The sequence below is a fragment of the Brachycentrus maculatus genome, unplaced genomic scaffold (assembly GCF_059751285.1).
Source record: "Brachycentrus maculatus isolate JH-2025_06_01 unplaced genomic scaffold, ASM5975128v1 h1tg000344l, whole genome shotgun sequence".
In the NCBI taxonomy this organism is placed as follows: Eukaryota; Metazoa; Arthropoda; class Insecta; order Trichoptera; family Brachycentridae; genus Brachycentrus; species Brachycentrus maculatus.
Window position 1 is genome coordinate 945,726 of NW_028281093.1, and position 27,966 is coordinate 973,691.

The 27,966-nt window shown below is 30.2% G+C and overlaps 1 protein-coding gene across 3 annotated transcripts in view; it reads right to left on the bottom strand.

The window, feature by feature from the left end:
• Positions 1 to 27,966, bottom strand: part of tinc (transmembrane protein tincar) — a 293,902-nt gene that overhangs the window by 115,521 nt on the left and 150,415 nt on the right. For all 3 annotated transcript variants that reach the window (XM_088269295.1, XM_088269293.1, XM_088269294.1), the window contains one exon: positions 23,977 to 24,025. The gene's annotated coding sequence lies outside the window, so the exon portion shown is untranslated. The remainder of the gene's footprint in view (positions 1 to 23,976; positions 24,026 to 27,966) is intronic.

Genomic DNA, 27,966 nt, shown 5'->3' on the forward strand with positions numbered 1-27,966 from the left:
AAGGGGAAATTATCAAATAAAAAAGACATCAGCATCGTAAAGCGTTGATCGGTAAGGGCACTTACATGAATAAAATACTAGAAAAAAAGTAAATAAACAAAGGCTGATTGCGATGAACAAAAAAATAGTAGAAACATAAAATACATGAGGAATCGAAAAACAAAAAACACTTCGCTTCACACAGATGTCCAAAATAAGAACGTGAAAGGTTTTTTGAGGCTATTCCTACTAAAAACATATGTAATAACATAAACTAAATACACACACACTAAATAAATTATGGAAAATTATTATTTTTGATAACGAATAATTTCACAATGCTTGTAAGACGATGAAAATATTTTAAAAAAATACACTGGCTTAAAAGAAGCAGAAGAAAACCGAGGAAAACTTGGCACAATCATGTATGTCGAATACTTGAATGCTGCCGGGTCAGGAGTTGTAATAATCGTCGAGTATGTATGAGGAGATGCATGAATGTAGGAGAGGCAATGTTTGCAAAGACTGAGTGGTGTGGCGTTCGATTCTCTCTGCCTACCCCTGCGGGGAAGCGGCGTGATGGTTAGTTAATAACACTGGCTTATTTTTATGCATGAAGATAATTTACAAGTAAAAATATTTTCAATGATTGAGGATAGTATATATATATGGTACAAGGGATGAGAACCCATTTGTTTTATTTCTTGTGCGATTTTTGTTGTGCGGGTAAAATATTAACTGATTTTATAGAATTCATATTAATTTTATCAAATTTATTTTGTCAATACTGAATTCTTATATTTATTTTTTGAATAGTCATTAAAGGGATCCTGAAGGGTGGGTAGTGTCGGCCTCTGTCTATATGTCCTTCTTCCCTTCTCATTAATCTGCGAAGAGTTTTTATTCCTTAAAAATATTTAAGAAAATCCCTCTATGCGCAGCTGGTAGAGTCCTCCAGGACTTAACAATAAATAAATGAGCCTTAACTGATAAACATATTTTTGCTGAATCGACTATATGTAGCCGCATCTTCTTCCCGTCTCTGCAGTTCACGTTCTCTCCACTCAGCGTATCTGTTTCGTGGCTTATTGTGTTCAACTATTGTTAACGTTTTCATCCTGTATCGTCTTACAGTCAAACAAACACATAAATACGTGAACGCACACTCGGAAACACACGGATACACAGTCTACTTTCATTACTGGGCAAGGCGGAACCGAAGAGTTACATGTATGCTACAATAATGGAAAAGGTACTCCATTTGCAATAAATCACACCTACCTAATAAGACTTATATGAATTCAAGTATGATTTTAATTTATTAAGTAGTTTACAAATACTTGTTCACAAAATCTGGATTATCTTCAATTACAGGAGTTATTTTCATATTATTTTTTGACATCTCATCAAATATGAACAACGTCGTATATCAAAAAACTTGATTTTTCAGGAGATCGTTTTTAAAGATTAAAAATATAATAAAATTTATTAAAAATAAATATCAATTTTCTTATTGAACTTTTTACAGTGCAACAGATATTTTAAGGTAAAACCAGAATGTTTTTACTCCATTTGAAAAATATTTAGAATATTAAAAAAAAAAACTATACCTTTTCTTCAAAATGCAAAAACAACACTTTCTGCCCTGTAGCGGGTAAATATTAAGTTAAAATATGCCGTTTTTGCTGGGATAATGTACATTTTCAAGGCATTCCGAAAACATGCACAACAGAAAATTGACGATTTTTGATATATGACGTTGTTGAAAGGAGTGAGCGAATTGTCATTCAAAACTTACCTCATTGGGCACGCCATTAATATCTAAAGTCTTTCTTTTTTATTTACCTTGACTGAGCTACAGCAACGCGTGGCCGGTATAGCTTGTTTAACGCGCAATAAATACTTTACGGTTCACCGTTTTTGTTTAAGTTCAACAAAAGCATTTATTTAAGAAATATTTATTTATATGCCGCGCGAATCAAGTATGTATAAGCGATAGGTTGAATGTATACCTGTACAATGAATGTCTGCTCTACCATATACATACATATCTAGATATGTTCGTGCATGTCTCCGTAAGCACAATATATTTATGTAAGGATTATCTCAATATTTCAATGTGCAGACTTTTCAATGGTACGCATGCATGAATGGTACAGAAAAGGAATTATTTACCTTTCACCGTAAGAAGAGGGGCGACTCAATCTCGGATTATGAAATTTTGCGTAGAGATAACAGATTTGCAAGCAAATAATTTATATAACAAGAATTATTTTATTCCGGTTTGTCTGAGTGGTGGCTGTTATACTTTGTCAGACATATTTTGTTTACGAAAATATAGTGTTATAATTTTCAAATAACGTACTATAAAAATGGCGTTATTAATAATCGATAAATAATACTGGAGAGATGATGTATACACGTAAAAAGATCAGCTCGCTAGCAAATGAAAAACTGAAGTAGAACGATACCACATGCTAAGCCCCATAAGTGAGTATAAAATCACCATGTATTAAACCAAAACCTTCGAGTATGTGTATGACACATAATATCTATCCGTTTACGTAGCGTAATGGTGAGCATGTTTGGCTACCAAGTTGGACGTTCCAGGTTCGATTTCTAGACGGGTCAAAATAAATATCAGTGTTTTTTACGGTAAAATTTATTTGGCTGGTTTAAGTGATCACTTTACACACATGTAACATTCAAGATCCAAGAATTTGAGTAGTGTGGTCAATAATGGGTAGAATTGGTGAATGTTACACGTGTGTAAAGTGATCACTTAAACCAGCCTATGACGGTCGTGAGCCCCGTCAATGCCCAGACTTCCATATTCTTCTTCATCTTTGATGAGATGTCAGAAAAAAAATAACAAGATTTTTAGATTTTACAATTTCAATATATGGTACATAAAGCTAATCAGTTAATTTTTTCACTGATAGATTTTCATATAATTTCGCAAACTCAGCATCTAAAACATGCATTGAATACAATAGCAAAGTGCAGGAGGTGGTTCCCATTGTGAACAGAGTACATTCGAAAGAGGGAATAATGCTTGGAGGGAAATAATAGAAGGTAGAAACGATGTAGGAGATTCAACAGAAGCTATCCACTTGGAATAATCTGATGGTGGAAAATGAAGAAAAAGACAAAAATCCGGTTTAATTTTTCCTCCTGAACGAGAGGAATGTCGACGATTCTTTTTGCTACTAACTGTCTAAGAGAAAAAAAAAGCGAATAAGAACATTTTATCAGAAAAATTAAATTTTATTTAAGAAACTAAGGGAAAAGCTTATGAATATTTATTTAGTTGTAAAGTAAGAACTTGGAGTATAATGGATAAAGATACAATAATTGGACGCTGTGTCTAAACCTTTAAAAGATTTTCTTTGCATAATTTGAATAATTTATAGTCTTGCCAGACTAAATTACTGTCAATTTTTTTAGTGTAAAGACATTTATCTGGCTAAATTATTACTAGTATTTTACATATTTTTTCTTTTACTACATTACATATTTCAAACGTCGCTAATCGCATTTCAGCAGGAATAACGATCAAAATTGGATAAGTCCCAATATACGAGTATAAAAGTTAAAAATTATTCATAACACTATTTTTAGAAATATCACAAAGATATTTAAGTGCATTTCAACGGCTTACACCTGTTTTCATCCTTCATTTACTAGTTCCGTGTTTCGCCTCCATACATCAGTGTCGGTACCAGCACTGCGTTGTGAACCACCAGTTCGACTACAATGGACATGTTTTTATTTGCAATCACTTTGTTCAAAGCACCATTCATATTATTCCCTGCATTTAACCTTCTCTCAATATTTTTATCCACTTTTCCATCCATTGAGAACATGCTTCCTATATATAAAAAAGTATTAATTTATTTAAACTTCAAGTACAGAAAAAAAAGAACATTGGCGGGCTTATAGCTAAAAAGCAGTATCTCTCAACCAACCAAAAGCAGACTTGCAATATTGGTCAAAACGTTTGCAATCAGAGGTACTTGAACATTTAAAAAAACATAAATTACAAATTGATGATAATAAGGAAGGCAAAGGAAAAAGAGACTTTAGAGAAGAAAAAGTAAGGGAGGAGGTTCGATGGACAGTTAGGATTCTAATGATAGATAGTAATGCACTTGAAAAAATGCTTGCACTTGTTCCAGGAATTCGTTTTGTGTGATAATCTTGCATTCTGTTTCATCTTTCAATTTTTTTTATTAATACTTTTGTATTGATTTTTTTTTTAAATTCATATGTAAATAATACGAAACAGTTGGTAAATATACAATACATTTCAAATATAACGTTTCTACCTCTAAAATAAAGTAGAAATAAATCAATTATCTTTACTTTTTACCAATACTTCACCAAAGTTTTTCCATTGAATTTATTTCGTAAAAGGATCGCCATTGTATCTACAGTGGATGTGTAGGGGAGATGCGATTGACAGACACTGCCGTAGAATTTTAATTAGCAGTCGAGTGGAAACTAACGAAATGTCAGGAAACTTTTTCCCGTTGTTGCTTGTTCATTTCGCTTGAAAAATAAACTTCCTCGGGCAAGCTTAACGTAGAATAAATTGTGAAAATAAGTCTTCAAAATGGCTGCCGATGAATTACATTTTTAATCATAAATTTTCATTTAACTCTCAATTAAAGGACAATACCCATTCATAAATTTGAAAAATTTAAGTTGAATAAATCATAATACGTAAAAACTTATTTTTAGCATAAAAATATATATTTATTGATTTGGCCTTTAATTTGTAGAACTCCATTTTAATTTATGTATTAATTTTAAATCATATGATTTTTTGACATCTCATCAAAGATGAAGAAGAATATGAAAGTCTGGGCATTTACGGGGCTGACGACCATCATAGGCTGGTTTAAGTGATCACTTTACTAGTTATTTTTATGAAAATAACTCCTGTAATTGGAGATAATCCAGATTTTGTGAACAAGTATTTGGACACACTCAAAATGTTGTAAATTTAAAATCAAACAGATTTTATTGAGGCAATTGTCACGATATAGTTTTTTATGTGTTTTTGTTAATAAAATATAACTTAGTAGACTCAAAAATCTGTGTTTGATTTAAAATTAATACATAAATAATAATATATACTTGTTGGTAAGAAACAACGTAGTAAAAAAATACGCCCAAAAATTAAAAAAAATATAATTAAAAAAGAACACACATATTTTTTCATTAAAATTAAAATAGAAAGAATGCCTGTATGTATATAATATAAAGATATAGAAATGTGATATGGCGACAAATACAACAAAATAAATCCATTTAAAGAATGAACCAAAGATTTTTGTATCGGATCTTTTTTTTAAATATATATTATTTTATTTCTTCTAACTGATTCTTTATCTATTCTAATTTACTTTTAAAAATCAAGATACATTTAATTTAAAAGGAATGTAAGACTTAAGAATAACTAAATATTTTTATAAAAAAAAGGTTCTTTGAGGTGGTTAGGACATGTGAAAGGAATCAATCCCAAGAGAATGAATAAGAGAGTATATATGGCATATGGAGAACATAAAATCTGGCCAAGGATATATGAATATATTTATAGATGTGAAGAAAGCTAGGAGCATATCGCTCACTCCTTTCAACAACGTCATATATCAAACATCGTCAATTTTCAGCTGTGCATGTTTTCGGAATACCCGGAAAATGTACTATATCCCAGCAAAAACGGCATATTTTTAACTCTATATTTACCCGCTACAGGGCAGAAAGTGTTGTTTTAGCATTTTGAAGAAAAAGCATTGTTTAATTATTCTAAATATTTTTCAAATGGAGAAAAAACATTCAGGTTTTACTTAAAAAGATCTGGTGCACAGTAAAAAGATAGATAAGTGGCTCGATATTTATTTTTAATGCATTGTATTATACTCGTATTTTTAAACTGTAAACGAAGTCTCCTGAAAAATCAAGTTTTTTGATATATGACGTTCTTGAAAGGAGTGTGCGATATGTTAAGAGAGACGAGTGTGACCTTCAATCGTCTCTGCCTACCTCTGCAGAAACTACGTGATGGTAGTAGCAGTACTAATAGGAGTAAAATATAAGCCACATTATTAAAATATGTTAATTATATTCTAGAGTACTTTATTCATCGTTTGTCTTCAAAAGATTGTAAATAAGTGATCGTATATACTCGTACATAGTTGTTACAACAAAGAAAATTAGCATTAAATAATCATATTATGCTACTTCAAGCAAGATACAACATTTGCCGAGATAATGAATTCCTAATATCAAAATAATTGAGATCTTCAACCATCAAAGTGATCTCTAATCGGCAAATAATGATTTTATGTTACGGGGAATCCATAAGGTGGAAGTCGTCCCTAACGAATTCCACAATATCAGGAAGCAATGGAACGCTGAAATGAAATCTTATAGGTAAGTACGTTATTTATATTGAACCTGCGTATCTGGTGCTGAATAATCTACCCAGAGAAATTCAATTATCGGGTTGGGTGGGATGAAAGGGTGCATATTTGTTATCCAGTGCGAAAATTTACTGTTGATGATAAAAATTTATTTGTAAATTTTGTTTTGTGTAATCTGTGAAATTGATCACTGTAACTCTTGCTTACTTCCGGGTGTAGATTTAGTGCGTTAAGAAGTGAAAAATAAAATTAAAAAAAAAATTGGATTGGTAAACTTGTTTAACATTTTTCAAAGATTTTATTCGAATAAATAAAAGGCTTGAAAATATTTAATACGTCATTTTCAATACTGAAATCATTATTTTTATTATTTTGAAATAGATTTTCACATCCTCTGTCTTTCATAATACATTATCACGATTACAAGTATTGATGATTTTGTCACTTATTTGATAAAAACTATAAGTATACATATTGGTTATAATGTGATTATGTACTTATACATGAAAGAGATCGTTTTATTTAACATACTTGAGATAATTATTAAATATAAACAATGCTTTTAATATACAACAATTCATATTGTTTATTGAAGGAATAACCCACAAAGCAAGGCCTCTAATTTAGAGCTTTGTCTGCTATTGTTAGTGCTGTTTATTGTAGAGAACGTATGTAAGATGTGAGAAATACATTACAAAAATTCAGATCAAATTAAAATAAATGGTATTTGGAATTAATTTTGCAGCTTTCGGGAATCAAACCCACCAAGGCAATTTCGCAATCAGAGGTCTAACCAACTATGCCACGATCCGTGTCATACCATATTTTTCTAATAAATATTTTATGTGGGTAGGTACTTTAATATCATCAAGTGATAAAATTTGTGCCACGTACAAAAAATACAATAAAATTATTAGTTTAAAAAAATAAAAAGACTCTTATAAATGGTTACGTCTCATAGGAATTGTCGAAACTATAAACTAATCATTTCATTCCGGTTATTCAGAAGGGATAAGAAATTTTGGAAACTTTTCCTACACGAATAAGTTGTTGATCGAAGAAACACCCTAAGAATTTTTATATTCGGATTTTGACAGTCAATGTTATAAAGTTTTCTTCCGGAATACTAATTATAAGGGTAAAGGAAAACCTTTCTTGACGGAGCTCTTCATAAACATAGTACGCCAGGATATTTTCCAACTATTCATCGAATTAATTGTAGTAATAGTTTGATGTTCTAGATCATATAAAAATATTATTTGTTGATTCGGCAATAATTTTGTGGAGTAAAATGATGATTTATATGTACTTATAAAAAAAAATCTTCTCTACAAAGCCACTTTTGATTTTATTCATGTGATATGACCAGTTTTGAGAAATACAGATGTTCTCATCAACAGACATAATATAATTTGTTTCTTCACCTGCGAAGGAAAACTGATGTATGTTTATTTATTATTTATTTTAAAAAAAATTCAAATAATTTTAATGAAATACTTAGTCCAATATCCTTTAGCCTTTCAAGGAAATTCGTCATTTACACTAAATAATTTCTGTCATTACAAGTTACTCACAAGTTTTTAAAATACCATTTAACTATATAAGAACGTACCAACATAATTATCTAATAAATTTGCAAGGATTCCTCCCTAGTTCTTACACAGGATGCATTATTTGTTTAAACTTGGCTCAAAGCCTTTTTGATTGAAAAGTTTGTAGGATTCCCCGAAGCAAATAAGATTGATTGATGGATTAGTCATGACTCCTTTGAACGGGCGTTTTAAGTTTTTTCAATTTCTTAAAGAAAGCTTTCAGCTCCAGGTTGAGTTGAGTAAGCGATTGAATCTTTCAGGCGATTAATTTGGGTGCTGATCCCAATCCACACCGATCAATGTTTTTCCTCTGTCCAATATTAATTTATTAGAGCTTTTAAGTTTTACTGACATTAAATATATATATATACGGTTTTTTAATTTGAATTAAAATTAATAAATTATTTTATGTATATTTGAAGAACTAAATTTGTGATTTTCCATTTAATAATTAAAATGGAACATAAAGAACTCTTCTTAACATAACGAAAATGAAACTTTGTTTTTAAATCACTATAAATATTTTATTATAACTTAACTATAATGTCTACCGGTTTCGAAGCTAACCGCTTCTTTATCAAGACTGATTAATACTAAAACACTATCTACTTAACAGAATTCAAAATATTTTGACGGTAATAACCCGGTAGACATTGTAATAAAGTTAAAATAAAATATTAAAAGTGATTTAAAAAACAAAGTTACATTTTAATTATAATAAATAATTGTTACTTGTGTGACTGTATTTAACGTAATCTATTGATAAAATATAAATTAGATAACCGCCGATAAAACAAAAATAATCAAAGCACAAATACTAATGCATTTTTTTTCATTCCGATTTCGTTTTAAGTTAAGTGATAAAAAAAATCAGTCAAATAATAAAAGTATACTTTCTTTCCGCATTTTTTTTTTATTTAACCAGTGACGGATTTTAACGTTACCGTCATAATCAGACTATATCACAGAAGCCCGATCACTGCTCAAAACAAATAAAAGAGGAAAAAAAACATTAACGCTTTTATCAAAGCAATTTTGATTGCATTAAAGAAAATATGAAGTTTTGAGAACTACATATGGTATGTTCTTATCAACATGTATAATACAGTTTGTATTTTCATCTTTTGATGGGAATATCATAATTTGATGATAATATTGTATGTACGTATGTTGTGTTTACATTAATAACTTAAAAGTGGTCTTAAACGAGTGTTTTATTTTCATATTTAAATTTATATACAATGTGATCGATTTCATCACGTAAAAATTCGTATTCCTCGTAAACGTGGGTATATAGGAATGAGGTTTGAATCCAATCTTAAAATTTAAATCGCTTTGTACGTTCAAAGCAAGGTATCTTTTTAAGGTGTATTATCTATGTATTTAATAAAATATGTTTAATTTTCTTTGAAATTCTCTCACCAAAGAGGTCGGAGCAATATGTACATTGTACAAGGATTTTTTTCCCCTTGTTCATATTTAGCTGAGGGAGGCGCCGCGTCCGCAATATTGAAGGCAAAGCGGATATCAGAATTGAGAACGATAAACAAAGCGAGGAACATAATACAGAATGGAAAAACTCAATGGGAACAAGATGAGATGTATAAAGCTGGGTAGGTAGGAAATATAAAGGGATAATGAAGGAAACTAAATACGATTTTTATTTTTTTTAAATTCTAAAGATAAATAATGATTTTTTTGACAACTCAATGAAGATTTTTTTCATTCTATATATTTATTCAAATCACAATTTTTACATATTTATAACTTTTTTTGCAGAGACCCACCAAGCCACCTTGTGTGTCTTGTCGGTGGAGTTCTTTTTAAATACATAATTTTAATACATATTATTGTTTTTAACGATTTTAACCTAATATACACACAATAATAATATAGAAGTCTGGGTATTGATAGGGCGTATGACCCGCCAAAGCCTGGTTAAGCGATCATTTTACACACGTGTAACATTCACCATTCTACCCGTGATTGACAACCATCTTACTCAATTTTTGAAGCTCTTATACATACTCGTATATATAACATAATTCACACGTCGATTTATGAGTGAAAAAAGAGTATCTGTTAAATAAAAGCTTTCTCAATCCAATATGTTGTGAACTCATATGTGCTGTATCATGAGATTGATTATATGTATAGGAGTTTTATGATGTGTGAATATATAACACGTGTGTAAAATGATCACTTAACCGGCTATGTCATAAGTCCTGTGAATACTAAGACTTCCATTTTCTTCTTCATCTATGTTGAGATGTCAAAATGTAAAAGTATTTGATCACACTCAAAACGTTGTGAATACGTATTTTCGTTCTTATTTTGTTACACACAAATGTTTCAATTTCATACTATTTTCATATGAAGCCCATACATACATCTCATTTCATAAATCCATATCCGCGCCCTATGTGGAGCATATGGTGTCCAAAAACTTCCACCAAGCTCCTCTATCGGCTGCTAGCTACATCTACGCGATGTTTAAGAAATGGCATGTAGAATATATAAATAAATTTTGTAAATAATGTTTTTAATACAACATGAAACTCTGTCTTCAAGAAAGCGTAATATCAAAAATAAAATAAAAAGTTTTATAAATGGATTACATCAATCATATTTTTTTTCTCATTTTCTTCTTAAAAATGCAAAGGTATGCTTAATTTCGAATCACGAGTAAGATATTTCCTGGTTTAAGCTCGCAGATTGAGCGCTCTTTATGAAAAACGTCGCACCCTTCAAAATTATAAAATAACTAAGTCATAGATCTATTATCAATTAATCATAGAAATTCTTAAAAAATATATATTTTGATTTATTTGGGAGGTATACAGACATTTCTATAAACTTTCAAAAAAAAATATTTTATAAAATATAAATGTATGCAGGTAATTATGAAAAAAATGTAAAACAAAACCTTGTGTATATTATACTCATTTGTACTTACGTATATTTACACATGTAATACGTTTTGTTATAGAGATTTCATTAATTTCGTATTTAAGAAATTATTAAATAGATATATTATAGACAATAGCTGTACGTAGCCACGCATTGCTATGGCTACGCAGTCTAGTTAAAGAGAAAAACAGAAAAGAGTATCACACATTTCTAATACTTTCATTTCACAATACTTTTAGGTATACAATATTTTAAAAGCTCTCAAGAAATCCGCTGTTCGCCAAAAGCAATGTTTTATTTTTATTGTTGGTATTGCGTGGTTCGGTGACTTTCAACAGATGGCGCTGCATTTGAGGTTATTAAAAAAAACACACACACACACACATTTTTACCAGAGGGGTTAAATCACTTATCAAAGATACAAGCGAACATTCGTTTGTACTGTGGTCAAAATTTCAAAACAATCAATGAATAACTTTAGGAGATATAAGACTTTGGACAAACGAATAGTATTATTTATAATTAAAATTCTAAACAAAACAAAATTCTAAGAGTAGAATGTGTTTTATTATTAATCAGTCTTGATAAAGAAGCGGTTAGCTTCGAAACCGGTAGACATTATAATTAATTTATAATTAAATATTTATAGTGATTTTAAAACAAAGTTACATGTTAATTATAAAATGGAAAATCACAAATTTAGTGCTTCAAATATAAATTATAGTATTTTTTATACTATAATTTATATTTTGTCCGCCTTCGTAGTGTAATGGTCAGCACGCACGGCTACCGTTCTGGAGGTCCCGGGTTCGATTCCCAAGGGGGGTAACATAAATATAAGTGATGTTTTCATTGTCATTTTTTCAATATTACCCTGGACTGGTGGTACCTGAAGCGGAGGGCTGATCACCTTTTCTTCGTTTACAAACGATCAAGATAACACTGCGTTTATATGACGCAGTGCCCTATGTACCATTGGGGTGCGGATAAGGGTTTTATTTTATTTATTTTTTTTTTTTCTTTTTTTTTTTCTCACAGAGATGCACCAATTTTTAAAAATATTATATATTAACACGAATGATTTTTAAAATGTATTAAAATATTTATTCCATGGGCTACGTAGTTCTTCCGTTATTCGATTCAAGATTGGCTGTAGGGTGAATGCTTGGTGTGGGAACAAGAAACAATCCATTAGGGAGAAGGGCAATGAATGGATGGAATAAGAGAGAGAAGAAAGAGTAGGGGGAAAGGGAGTGGAAGTTCTCTTGTGGTCACTTTTTGTTCCACAGCACTCGCTCTTCAGCGCGAAGATCGGCGTATTTGTTCGATATAAATGGATGCATAAATCACAAGGATCGTGAAGTGCCTGGCTGTGTGGCTGTATACTATTAACAAATGGAATGGGCTTCAACGGAGTGACAAGAGAACTGAGAACGTCTGGTAGAAAGTATTAAACTTTACTAAAGAATGTACTATTATATTTCTTAATCGACAAATAATGTACCACAATTTTTACATATTCAAATTGAAAGCAAAATCAAAATCAAGAATCAAATATACAAAAATGTACTTTTTTAGGTATTTTTATTTGTGTTGGAACAAAAATGTTCCGATTTGATATTTTCTTGTACGCCTGAGTAGCTACTACAACCATTTCCCCGCAGGGGTAGGCAGAGAGTATGGAACGCCACACTCTTCTGTCTTGAAATACACTTCTTTTAGCTTCTTTCGAACCCAAAACCCTTACTATGGGACAACAGCCCGATCACACATACATATTTATATATATATATATATATATATATATATATATATATATATATATATATATATATATATATATATATATATATATATATATATATATATATATATATATATATATATATATATATATACCGTTTTTCATGGTCCTACTTAGATTCCAATTTCATAAGTTTTATGATGTTGAATAAACCTTAGAGTAAAAAATCACATATTTATTTAAATCCCTTAGGAATCGATCTCAAGATAGGCAGCACGGCAACTAAACGCGCTAAACAACTACGCTAAGGGGTCGGATATTTCTATTTCTATAAAATCTATTAAATTTTTTTACAGTGCTGACAGATTAAAAATAAATGATGTTTAAAATTTCAAGTCGAGCTTTATAATGTTAAAAATAGCAACGTAACAACGTACAAAAAACCTCTATTAATTCTACAACCATTTTAGCGATGCATACCAAGGAATAGCTTTTTTAACTAAGCTTATATATATACTTTTCTTGTAAAAACCATTGAACAAGCTTTATCTTGGTTCTAAAATAAATAAACCGTTTTCTTCTAAATGTTTCAAAACGAAAAAATATATACTAAGAATTTCTAAAAAGTAAAATTTTATTTCAAAGATAAAACGAAACGACTTATAATGACTAAAATAACAAAACGCACAATTCAAACTGTACATTTTTTCTCTTTCATTTTATAAACTCACAAAAGAAAGACATTGTTTCACAAACTACAAAAAAAAAACATCGGTGAGCTTAAAGTTTTGGGATGTGTAACATGTATACATTCGTATTTCCATCCACCGGGAAAGCAAATCCTTGATCAATGTAAAAGCCTTAAAGGGTGAGTGAATGCATATATTTCTAAGGGCAGGGGTAGTTCGGAAGATGCTTCTTACAGGTGAAATTCAAATTTAGAATCTAGGATAGTATAGTCGAACCCACTTTGGCTGTCTCAGCATACATCAATTTAAGGGAACACTTTTAAGATATTAAATTGTATGTTTCGTATACCATACACTGGGAAACGAACAATATACATATACATATCGTAGTCGTACAGGAGAAAGTGACTAACTAACAAAACGTAAAATGTTCAGGAGGGCCATTTAAGTCACTTTTACTTGGCAAGAGAATAAACATCAATGCAGTTAGTAATATTTTTTAAAGTCAATATATTATACTTCCAAGTTTTAAATCACTTAGGGATTTTTCAGGGTAACATCAAGCTAGTAAGATATCAAATAGTCAATAATAACGTTTTTGTAAAAAAAATGCACTTGGTCACTTTCTCCTGTATGACTAAGACATATGTATATTCTTCAGTATTGACTAAATATTTATTGAATCGGCAGTCACTCAGTGAAGTATTATTTGAATCCATTTTCATTTAAAAAAATACTTGGTAATTACCACTATTTCTTAAAATCTGTTGTATATGTATTTCGATGCATTTAGCGCCATTGACAACAATAGAACAAGGTGTTTTTTTTAATAATGATGCTGAGTGCATCGTAACACGTGTCATAATAGATTTTAAGAAATAAAAGTATTTTTTTTATCCAAAATAAACTAGTAAGCCAACTACGTGGTTTCGTTAGCTTGCTGAAAAATAATTGTTGCATACAGAAGAGGAGATGTTATAGATAAATAGTGATCACTGCATATAGTAAATGACCAGAGCCTCTTATAAACTTCCTTTACAACAAATAATAATAAAAAAAAACAAGTATTGTAAAATGTGCCCTGGGCACGGAAAAACACAGTGAATATACATTATTATAAATTCAAATCATGAATATATGTTTGAAAAAAAAATAGCCAGGGGTAAGCTTTTCACAATATTTTACTTTAAATTTTTAATAAGTGCAGTAGACACATTATTATTACATAATTAAAAAAATACCATTAAAAGGTTAAATCCCAGAATTTTCAGACTGTTATTTCAAATGAATCCTAAAAAAATAATGAAATAACCGTGTAAAAAATAATATTCGTGTATTTTTTTAAGGGGTCAATGTGTGTGTTTTTTTTTCACCGTTAAAAGAAAGGTCGTGTGTGATATCCCTTTGTCCGCGTGTACATAGATTTAAAGTAGGTTACGCCCGTTCTGTACTGCGTTGATATAACTTTTTATGTAATGCCTTTAAACTCGATCCTTTTCAACCCCCCTTATAAGCACGAAATGGGTAAGAGCTTGGTGATGCAATGACACGTGTGCGATACCATTCCAATAATAACGACGTGTTTACTGGTAACATAAAAGCATAAGTTAAGTATGTGTGTTGCGGAAATGACTGTAAAATTGTATTGGCAGAAACCACTCACAGACACGTGTAGATGAATAATAATCCCAGAAAAAATGAAATGAAATTTGACTCCCAGAAACGGGGTTTTGTCTCTTGCATTAGGTTGAGTAAGGTACTCAACCTAAAGATAATTTGGCGAAGGGCGTAAAATTTTACCCATCGGTATGTTTTTTTTTAGTACTCATGCATTATACAAATAAGGTAACATATGTGTGTTTTATCAATGCAAAGGTAAAAATGACTTAATAATTACAAAATAAACAATTACTTTAAAACGAAAAAACGAATTTCTCGATGTTAATGAGGGAAAACTTCAAGAAGGCTATTTAAAGTGCATTCATTAGCAATTAAGAGTAAATATGTGAAGAATTGTATTTCTTTTCTTCATTCTATTGTGTGTTGTATGAGTATGTTCTAATTTTCATTTTAATAATGAAATGAAAAGAATAAAAAAGTATTTTAAAAAAAACTTCACCAACAAACCACATCAGACGGCTTAAAAAAATGCGTTATAGGAAAATGTATTTAAAACTAACTAACTAACTCACCATCACGCCGATTCCCCGCAGGGGTAGGCAGAGAGAATAGAACGCCACACCACTCTGTCTTTGCAAACATTATTCGCAAAATGTATTTAAATACTCATATATAAAACAAAACTTTGAAAATAAAAATAAAAAAATCTTAAACGGTGCATAATGATAGATGGTGGTACATTATAAAAAATACCATCCATCGTTGACTTCAAATTTTCATTTGATATAATCTAATACCAAAAAAATAGTAGAGGCGTCAAATATGGGATGGAAAAACGTACGTTATTTATTTCAAATTGCCTCATTTCTATTTGACATCAAGTTACTCCGAAATTAGATGAAACCCTCCCCCTTAGGGGATATATCCAGGTTTTAGATTCTTCCAGTCACTATAAACTGCTTAGGCACCTTTCGGTAGAATTACTTTCTCCCTATATCCGCCCTTAGACTATTCGTTCCTCTTGAGTACTACTACAGAAGAATTTCATTTGACCAAGGATTATTCCTCCCTTGATCTGTATAACACTACCCCATTTCCATTTATCTTTCTTAGCAACTGTTTTATAGCATTTTTACAGGAAATCGATTTTCATTCGGCAGAGACGAGAATTCAACTAAAACAACTTTGTCATTAAAATCAACTACTCAGACAAAAAGCTATTATATAATATTAAAACAAGTGGAATAGGTAGTTTATTGTATTAATTGGCGACTTTTTTAGATAGTCTGTACCTAATTTAATTTTTTTCGATTCGATCACATTTGATCGATTTCTTCAAATGTCCAGGATTTCTTCCAGATCCTGTGCTTTGCCAGAACGATGGGCGAAGGTAGTAGTTATCGACGGCAATTATTTCGATCAATGTATTATAAAAAAACAACAGTTTCATATGCATGCACCTAATATAATCAATGCATTGATATCCTTGATGATTAGGTATCAAAAACATAATTTGGGAAAAAAAAATTAACGGCGAAAAAGCGAAAGTTAAGCTTGCCAAACAAAAAGTAATAAGTAACCCATAAGGTTACGACAAAACGATGTATGATAGATGTGCGAATAGTGAAATAAGGAAGGAATGCAAAGCTGAGATAAGCATTATCGATAAAATTAAGAAAGGTGTGTTGAGATAGTTTGGACATGTAGAACGAATGAGTGAGGAAAGAACGGTAAAAAAAAATATGAGGCGAATGTTAGCGGGAAAAGAAGCAGAGGAAGACCGAAAAAAATATGGCACGATCAGGTATGCCAAATACTTGAAAGTGGTCAGGTTAGGAGTCGTAACAATCGGCGGGTATGTATGAGGAGATGCATGAACGTGGAAGAGGCGAAGAATGTTTGCAAGGACAGAGTGGTGTGGCGCTCTATTCTCTCTGCCTACCCCTGCGGGGAAGCGGCGTGATGGTTAGTTAGTTAGTTAGTTAGTTACCCATAAGGCACACAAATAAAAAAGAATAATAAAAATTAAATTAATATTTTTTTAAAGAAAACTACAAGTATATTTATGTGTTTTCTTCATTATATAAAGTACATAAGTGAGGAAAAAACAATATTTCTTATTCAGTGTTATTAAATTATGCCAAAAACCATATTCGCATAATGAGAGTAAACTCTATTTCATTCGCCTAAATATCCATCTGCCAACTGTCCTTTCATGAATCTCACGCATACCAATATAGCGTGTCGACTTAAAATGATGATGTATTAAAAAGTTGATGAAATTCGACGTTAAGAAAATATTTCCTTTTTAATGGCGTAAGTGACAAGTTCAATTTCAATGAGTGACGTCACGACCAGTTAACCTTTCACCGATCCACACCCGAACGTCACCCCGATGCCGACCCAATACCGACCCGATACCGACCCGATACCGACCCAATACCGACCCAATACCGACCCAATACTATCCCAATACCTCCCCCAAGTAATACACATTACCGCAGCCCCACTGAATGCAACGCAATCATAGTACAGTACCACCCCCTCCCCTAGCCACGGGATCAGCAACGTGTGACTTGCGAGCCTTTCTTTGTCAAATTCAAAATGACTTTTTTAACAGAAAATTTGAATATTATTTTGCGCATTAAAGAAATTAAAACTTTTAAATATACACTGTACTTTTATTCTGTTTTCTTTACTTAAGAAATTAAAAATGGATATTAAAAAACAAAAATCGTTGAATGTTAATAAAAGGTACCTTTAAATATTTTTTTAATTAAAAGAGATTAAAAAAAAAGTGTTTATTTGATTAGAAAAGGGGGTTATCGATTTTTGCGCTGATTTATACATCTATGATGCATGGTTTATACATCACGCAGGCGGACATGAAAGATGTATATACATATGATTTATGCATCTCTGAATTTAAAAAAAATTGTTACATAAAAAATAATGGTAAGTCCTTTTAACATCAATTAAATTGTTGCAAATTTAAAATTTGCTCCCCAAAAATTACGTTTGGCTTTTTGGTCTAAAAGGTTGCCGACCCCTGGGCTAGCCGGTTGCTTGCAATGCTGCGCTGGTTGCCGATGGAAGGTCTATCGATCGACCGCTCTGCGCTTCCCCAAGCTCGCGAGGGAGATTATATTGGGAAACATTATTTATAATTAGGAAACTCCTGTCAAATAAAACAGGAATAAAATAAAAGACAGGACGGATCCCGAATGTTTTCGGTGGAAAATTCGATGAATTTCTGTGGGGGAATACTTATAAAAGCAATACCTTGCAGTCATTCGAACTGTCATACAAAATACTTTGCACTGTGAATGTTTCAGATTAAGAAAAAAATATATTGGCATAGCACCCAACAGTTTTAGCAAAATAAAAATTTATAAACAAGAAAAATATTTTTCCACATAAAATATGACGCGAAAAATTTTAAATAATTTTGCTCACTGGAAATTTTATATTTTAATTTACTTCCTTTTTAAAATAATATATAAAATTGAAATAAAATAAAAACAAAAGTAAAGTGATTTTAAACATTTTAAATATTAAAGGATTTACATTGTGGTGAGTTATTTTTACTTTGTTTATTTAGTATTGTTTACATGCTATTGTAGGGATTATCCTGACGAAGAGACAAGTATGTCTCGAAACCAGTATACAAAAATCTCTTTTTTTATAACTCCTGCAATTGGAGATAATCCAGATTTTGTGAACAAGTATTTGGACCCACTCTAAATGTTGTATACAAAAATTTCGGTTATATACTACCATTTCTGACATTTTTGTAAAAAAGTAGGTAAATGTGATTTTATTTCAATTCATATTTATTATTTTTTATAACACTACTGTAATATGTAATATTCTACAATAATATGAATATTTATTTATAAATAACATTATATGGCCATTATGACGTTAAAAATAAAATAGTGAAACAATTTTTTTTAATGTTCTTTACTTTTTACTTTTCAATAGTACTACAAAATATGCATTCTTTAATAGAAAAATATATGATTTTTTCAATTGTCGAAATGATATCTACCATTTGCACGTTGCATATTCGCTAATTGTATCAATTCAGCATGCGTTATAGGATGAATTCAGATGAAATTCACAACCGGACTTCGAATAGAATAAAACCTTTCACTGAAGATTGGCTACAAAACGAATGCAATCGGAATGCAAATGCAATTGGGGCCGAAGGGATTCCTACTGTTGGCGCGGGAATTCTCTGGAATAGGCGGGAATTTTAAATATTACCGCTTTTAATCACGCCACTAAAAAGCTGAATGGAAAATGATGAAACCACCTGCTGCTCGGGATGGATGATGAAGTATGGAAGTAGGTCGCGTTTTTAGATGAAACGCTCGGTCTAATATCGCGAAAGTACAATAAACTCCAGTGTACTGTGTCAGTGGGCTATGAAAAATACCATTTTATGCATCATTAGTCGAGTGGTAGAGGCCTTTGTATCATGAAAAATAATGAATAGAAAATTTTTTTGTACATTAATCATGATCTTAATAAATATTTTAATAATCTAACGAACGCGCTAAAATGTTTCATAACAATTATACCTACATGTACATACTCGTATTACAGTATCTACTCAATGAATTAGGGCCACGCAGAATTTCACGCAATTTCTCAATTCAAACAGGAATAACTCAGAGAAAACCTTGAATAAAACAAAATTGAATTTTATTTACACATGAAAACTTTATTACGCTTAAATTATGCATATATTTTCATATAAATATAGTTAGTATTTAGTATTTCCACCTTTGGCAGAAATAACTGCCTCAATTCTTTTTGGCATACTTAAAATGCACTGTTTTATCATGTTTTTTATTTCTTCGTCTTCTGACCAAATTTTTTGAAAATTTTTTTTAGATAGTCTACTGTCGGATTTGGAAATGAGTATACCTTATTTTTAACATGCTCCATACGTTTTCTATAGGATTAAGGTCCGGAGAATTTCCAGGCCAGGGGAGCAAGGGCAGATTTTTGTTAGACAAAATTTTTATTATTGATTTAGCCCGGTGGCAAGGTGCCCCATCCTGCATGAAGGTGTATGGACCTTCTTATGGACCTTCTGTTGGGTCGAGTGTATGGTAGAAGGGCAATAAAATTCGTTCGAGGACCTGCTTATAGGAATTTCGGTTCATTGTTCCTTCCACGAAAAACAACGGCCCAGGTAAATTGTTAATAATACATGACCATATCATTGTTGCAGGGGGGTGTTTGATAACTTTTACCACACAGGCCTCATTGTAACGTTCCATTGGTGTTCTCCTGACGAATCGACGGCTCTCTGTCGCGGCTTCTAACTGGCACTCATCACTAAAGATGACCTGAAAAATAATGAAAATTTAAGTTTAATTCAAATATATAAGTTTATTTACTAAAATGATATGTTGAAAATTCAATTTAAATAAATACCTTTTTCCAATCATCTACCGAGTAATTTCGATGTAGCCTGGCCCATTTTAATCGATCCGCTTTCATTCATGGTGTCAATTTTGGTACTTTTACAGGGCGCCTGCATTTTAGATTTACTTCGTAAAGACGTCGCCTCAGTGTTGATACCGATATATTTATACCCTCTTCTTCCAATTTTATTTTTAATGTTTTTGCTGATGCACTACGGTTTTCTAAGGCACTTTGAACGATTTTTCGATCAGTCCTCGGTGTTGTTTTTCTAATCCTACGACAGTTCTTTCGCCGATTGCTGGTGGCGGGTGACTGATTTTTTATTGATTTTGAAATTCGGTCCACTGTTTGACGAGAAACGTTTTCTTTTTTTGAAATTTCTCTATTAGATAGTATTCCTAATTTCAGTATCACTATAACACTAGACTTTTTTTCCTCAGAAATGTCTTTACTTTTTCCCATTTTGTCCTTTTCAAAAAAAACACTTGTGTTTACAAAAAAAAATTATACTTTATGAACTAAAATTAAAAATTAAGTTTTTTTCACAAGACACGATAACTATATAACCTCTCTGAACAAAACAACAACCAGAACTCAAGAAACTTCACTAATAAATGAGATAGGACTATTTTTTGAACTTTCAACTATCTGTCTACCTGTGCTAATTAGGGACCTTTCTCAGAAAAAGGGTTTGAAATTTTGTAAAGGCTTAAATAATCCAGGTATATTTAACATATTATTGAAGGTAATATACATGATATTAGATGTCAATAGAAAACTTAAAGTATTTATGTAAAATAAATATAATAATCCAAAAGATTTCAGAGTATTCAAAAAAATAATGGGTGGCCCTAATTCATTGAGTAGATACTGTATGTCATTTTGCCAGGATACGTGAAGAGAAAATTGTACATGATATGCAATAAAATACGACATGGCTGAACGATGAAATATATTTCAGATCTACCCACCATTATTATCCATTTATGAACAGCTGTATTATACTTAGTTTCTCTTTTAAGGACTTTATGGATAATGGAAGCAGATATATATATATATATATATATATATATATATATATATATATATATATATATATATATATATATATATATATATATATATATATATATATATATATAAATATATATATATATATATATATATATATATATATATATATATATATATATATATAATATATATATATATATATATATATATATATATATATATATATATATATATACATATATATATATATATACATATATATATATATATACATATATATATATATATACATATATATATATATATACATATATATATATATATATATATATATATATATATATATATATATATATATATATATATATATATAATATATATATATATATATATATATATATATATATATATATATATATAAATATATATATATATATATATAAATATATATATATATTATATATATATTTATATATATATATATATATATATATATATATATATATATATATATGTATATGTATATATATATATATATATATATATATAATATATATATATATATATATATATATATATATATATATATATATATATATATATTTATTTATATATATATATATATATATATATATATATATATATATATATATATATATATATATATATATATATATATATATATATATATATATATATATATATATATATATATATATATATATATATATATATATATATATATATATATATATATATATATATATATATATATATATATATATATATATATATATATATATATATATATATATATTTATATATATATATATATATATATATATATATATATATATATATATATATATATATATATATATATATATATATATATATATATATATATATATATATATATATATGTATATAATCGGTGACAATTCTTTAGTAATAATCTTGAAAGGCATAATTTTTTTGCATGATGCGTCAAGGTAGGGAAGCATTGAATAAAATTTGCCCGTTTGGATGTCTCCCCTTGAATGGAAAATAAAATGTACAAAAGACAAAATACAAAGTGTCTCTTTACCCAGTGAATACACCCCTTTAAAATATCGCCAATGTTTTTTTAGGGTGGAAATTTACCCATAATGCCATGTTTCTATAAATTTTTCATCGTTCCGAAGTGCTTTTCATGTTCTCTTATAAACAATAGACGGTTTAGCGAAAATGTTTGGGGAAATACTGCGTGGAGCGATTGTTCCCAAAACAAAAGGACACTTTTAGATAAATCTCAAATAAAACAAGACGAACAATGCGTAACAAAGGAGTAAGGATTGGCCGAAACAATAAAAATCTGCTTAATAGAGATCCGAATAATTAATCATTTGTTCCGATTCGAACATTGTTAGGAGTTTTAGCCAGTTTATTATAAAAAAGTACGATTCACAAACAGAATTTTAAACTAGGATTCATTTTTATTTCCAACGAACAGAAATTCACAATCAAAACTTGTAACTTGTTTCTTTGTTTGATTCGTTGTTCTTCAAAACTTGTTTCCTACAAAATTACTGCTTTGAAATTTGTTTTATTGTTTGGAATATTGAAACAAAGTTTTTTTCACAAAAGGATATAAAATTACATTTTAGCAACTAATAGAGACAAGCTTACGATGAAAATAATTTACTTTTTACATACAGTACGTGATGGGCGGTCGAAGTAAATTTTCATCAGAAAGAGACGAGGATTAAACAAAAAAATTGTTCTATTAAAATAGACTCCTCAGATATACTCGTAAATATATAGATTTTTAATTTAAATTTTACTTGGTTAGTACCACTATTACAATATCTAATGTGATACGTGTTTCAATGCACTCAGCTAATTCTAAATTTTAGTTTTGTATCCTTGGGACGTTGAAGGATGGAGAAGTTACGAGCTGTTATTTTTTTATCAGTGGGAATATAGACAATAGGGGGAGGCTTAAATCAATGTCATATTGTTAATTGTGGGTTTACTATTGTTTGCATTTTATGAATTTCTATTCACGTGTCGCATTAGATTTTAAAAATAATGGTGTTTTCCACATAAAACTTAAATTAAAAATGGATAGATATTACCACAAAGTGACTGCCAAATCAATCTATGAAAATAACTACGCATATTATTATTAAAATATGTGGAAGAGACAGTTTAGTCTTTAAAATAAGTCTTTTGTTATTTCGGTTTTTGGATTCGATCACTTAAAACTAATCACGTCAATCAGTTCACAAATTTGGTTACGTATTGCGCATTTCTAGCTCAAATTTTGACATCAAAAACTTAAAACGACCTAGAATGAAATATCATCTGAGCAAAAACCATTCTAGCTGACAGTTCGACATCAAAAACTTAGCAAGAATAAATTATATGAACTGAGTAAAAGTATCAAATACCATCCCAATTGGTTATCAAAAAAAATAAGATTTATCCATTAGTCACATATTTATATCAACTCTTCACTTCATAGTTTTGTATTAAACGATATTCATTTATTAAGAGTCCTTAAAAAATCTTACCTTATGTTTGAAGATATTTCAAGACCAACTGCATTATTTACGTTCTTATCTGAAAAAAAAACATTTAATAATTTATATATTATATATCTTTATTTGGGTGTTTAAAAAATAAACGTTGAAAATAAGTTTAAAAATATGAATGAGTATATACTGTACAAGTCTTTTTTTTTAAAGAACCAATCAAAAATAAAAAAAATAAATTATCAAATTCAGATGGTGTCAAAATGTATTTAAGGTATGAGTAAAATACTATAGACGCTAAGTATGTAGAAAATAAGAACCATGAATTAAAAACAAGTGGTATGGAAGCCAGACTGATCATAACGAAACTCTAGTACCAACACTGATATATGGAAGCGAAACATGGAATTGGCAAAACCAGAATGATAGCAGAGGGACCGTCATTGAAATGCAATCCCTCATACGAATGTGAAGAAAAATCGATTTTTGACAATTGAAATTGAAAATGTAAGAAAGGAAAGTAGGGCTGAGTTAGGGATAGTTGAAAAGATTAAAAATAGTTCATTGATGTGGTAAGGATGTGTTAGAGTGATAGAGAATAACATAGAAACTATTTCGTAAATGTGAATGGGAAAACAGAACGAGGACGGCCAAGAGAGATTGATTAGAATAATAAATTAGAACCTAACTCTGATCATGTCAAAAGTTTACGTTACAGGAGGGCATGTATGTAAAGAAAGTTAGAAGTGTATGTCAGGACGGACAAGTATAGCATTCTATCCTCCCTGCCTACCCCTGTAGAGAAACGGCGTAATGGGAGTAGTAGTAGTAATAGTAATACAGAGGGATGAATTCGATTTTTATATTTTTTTATCGTTTAGTGCCGTTTGATATTAAGAAAAGCTCGCGTCACATCCGTTCAGGAAATTATTTATGCACGATATCAAAACAGAGGGTAGGTAAGTCCTTTAGAAGGTAAGGATTTTCCTAGGATATGTTTGTGGTGGATATTCTTTGTACAAAAACTTGGCTCACTCACGTGACATCACCATAGGGGTAGCATACGTACCATATAAACAGCCTCAAAGGCCGTATCCTTTGAATTTCCAACCAGTTTATTTCGAACCTTTTACTTGATGTTATTCATAATACGCCGTGTGAACGTTATCAAACAAAGCTGTGGTGAAATTACACAACCCCTTACGAATTTTGGTGGAAAGTCCGCCTCGAGATTTTTCGGAAAGAAAGGTAATTTGAAATGGAATAGATCCATGATACGTTTTTGTAATTCGTGCTTCAGAACGCCTGTTGAATTGCCATTCTGAAGGAAAAAAGATAGTGCTTATATTGCGAAAAAGTGGAAATAATAAGATTCTCAGAATATTTTCCAAACACTCGATCGTATCGCCAATTTAAGACAGTGACAATTCAAATATCTTTCAATTCGTGTTAATAATTTACAAATATTCAAAATAATATATTATAAAGCATTCGTCGTTACGTTACCAATAAAATAATCCGCTTACAATACCAATTTTATTGATTTAATTTTGAACAAATACTAAAGGATATCGGTCGTGTTATTTTAGGTGTTGTCTCGGTTTTTACTCTCCTATTTTGCAGGTAATATCATAAAAAATATGGAACGCATAGTCTGACGTAAAAGCAAAAAAAACTAAAAACCCGTTAAGTAAAAATGAGCTTTTGATACACCATGGCATGATAAGCCAAAAAAATTTAAGGGAAAAAATTAATTTAAACACATACTGCTAGTTTTTTCAATGTTTTAATGATTTTTATAAGGCAAAGTATATTGCGCTATTAAAAAATACTAACACACGTCTCAAAGATCTTACGCTGGGAGAAAATTATTTTGATTCTTTTTAAAATGAAAAATGAAAAACTTAAATCCATTTTCTCAGGATATTTTTTTACTGCAAAAGGGGGAAAAACTTTGACGTTCCTTTGATGTACTAAAAAAAGTATTTTTAAAAATGCGTTCTACACAATAAACGTTGGGAAACAATGTGAATCACAAGACCAAAAATTGTACTACCACTGGAATTTAAAATTTAAATTTTGAAATCCGTAAAAAACTTTGGAGTACGAGTACAAGTTGAAGGATTTTTCCAAGGTCGGGTCGTAGAGAAACAAAGGGTTCGTTCAACCCTTAGAATTACGAAACTCGGCGTGTCCTAATTTCATGAATAATTTTACCAAATTGACGTTAACCACCAATATCTGACGTCATCGAAATCCGAGAAGTGCGTCTCCCTTATATATTATACCTCCCCTAAGGTGAATTTTAAAAATCGTTAATTAATAAACTAAAAAACAGAAGCTTATAAAACAACCTCTACGTATAATTTATTACTAATAATGCATATTCATTATTGAATAATTATTATTTTTTCTTTCCACGTTTAAAAATACAACAAATATATTTTTCTTGAAATCGCAACATAGATGAAAAACAACACGGATGTCTGGGTATTAATAGGGCTTACGACTTGTCATATACTGATTTACGTGATCACTTTATATACGTGTAACATTTAACATTCTACCCATGATTGATAACCACACGCCTCCGATTTCGGAAGTTGTATTTGTTCTTCAATTAATACCTTCTTTCACATTTGAGTTGAGTAGGTTTTTTTTAAGGAACAGACACATTTTTTTATATAAAAGCGTCCCCTATTATACGAAAAAATCGGAAAGAATCTTACAAACATTTCATTAAGGTCTCTGCTATAATAACCCAAGTAATACTAAAATATTTCGAAGTCATAGTTCATGTTAATCTCACATCGTTTTATGTGCTAGTTTTCGGCAATATTTATGGTTGATTTGAACAAGCTTTTATTTCGCAGAGACTTTTTTATTATTAAAATGTATGCAAGAACCTTAACCAATTACTTTTTAAACTGATTGGTTAAACATTATTTTCTATTTTTATGCAGCTTATAATTTGACCGGTTACTTTATTCACAGCACGTTGTGGATTTCAATAAATTTTATTTGAATTTAAATTTTAAATATCTGGGTTATTATTTATGCCAGCACGCTTGGCTACCGTTTAGAGGTCTCCGGTTTGATTCCCAGGGAGAGGGATCAAATAAATATCGGTAATTTTTTCACTCAAATTTTTATTCAATATTACCCTGGACTGGTACCTTAAGTGGATGGCTGATCACCTTTCCTTCATGTGTTAACGATCAAGATAACACAGCGTTTATATGATGCAGTGCCCTTGCACCATTGGGGTGATTTATTATTTTTTTTTAACTTATGTGTTCAGAAAACGATCGCATTTTGTTTTTCATGAATCTTGTAATTGAAGAACAAAATGTTGTAATCAAATAAAAAACGCACTTTTTTATTTGATTACATTATCTCTATTCCAGTCATAGTATTAGCCTTATTGACGCTAGTATAGGGTTGCTAATGTCATTATCTGGCGTGCGGATGGTCATAAAATGGAAACTGAGATGTAAAAGGGTTCAAGAATGGAATTAGTTAGATATTTAAAGTGTGAATTAGCCAATATTACAGGAAGGAAGGTAAGAGGGGATGAAGAGGGTTGTTCGTGTTACGATCGGTTATCATATGGGTATTTAGGTGAGCTACACGTTATAATAGTAGGTTGAATGATGATATGAATATTGCTTATGGTACAATCAAGCTCTCTTAGGCATAGACAGCTGCAAAACAAATCATCAAACTGTTATCTTACTCAATATTGAATAAAAAATATCACATATTTTTTTACAATATAACTAACTAAATAACTATCACGCAACTTTCCACAGAATTAGTCAGAGAGAATAGAACGCCACAATACTCTGTCTTGCAAAAACTCATCACCTTTTCCACGCTCATGCACCTCCTCATATATACCCGCATGACCACTTTAAAGCATTTGAAATACTTGATCATGCCATCAAGTTTTCCTCGGTCTTCCTCTGCTCGTATTTCCAAGTACAAACATTAACCTCATCATTTTTTTACCCTTCTTTTCTTCAGTTA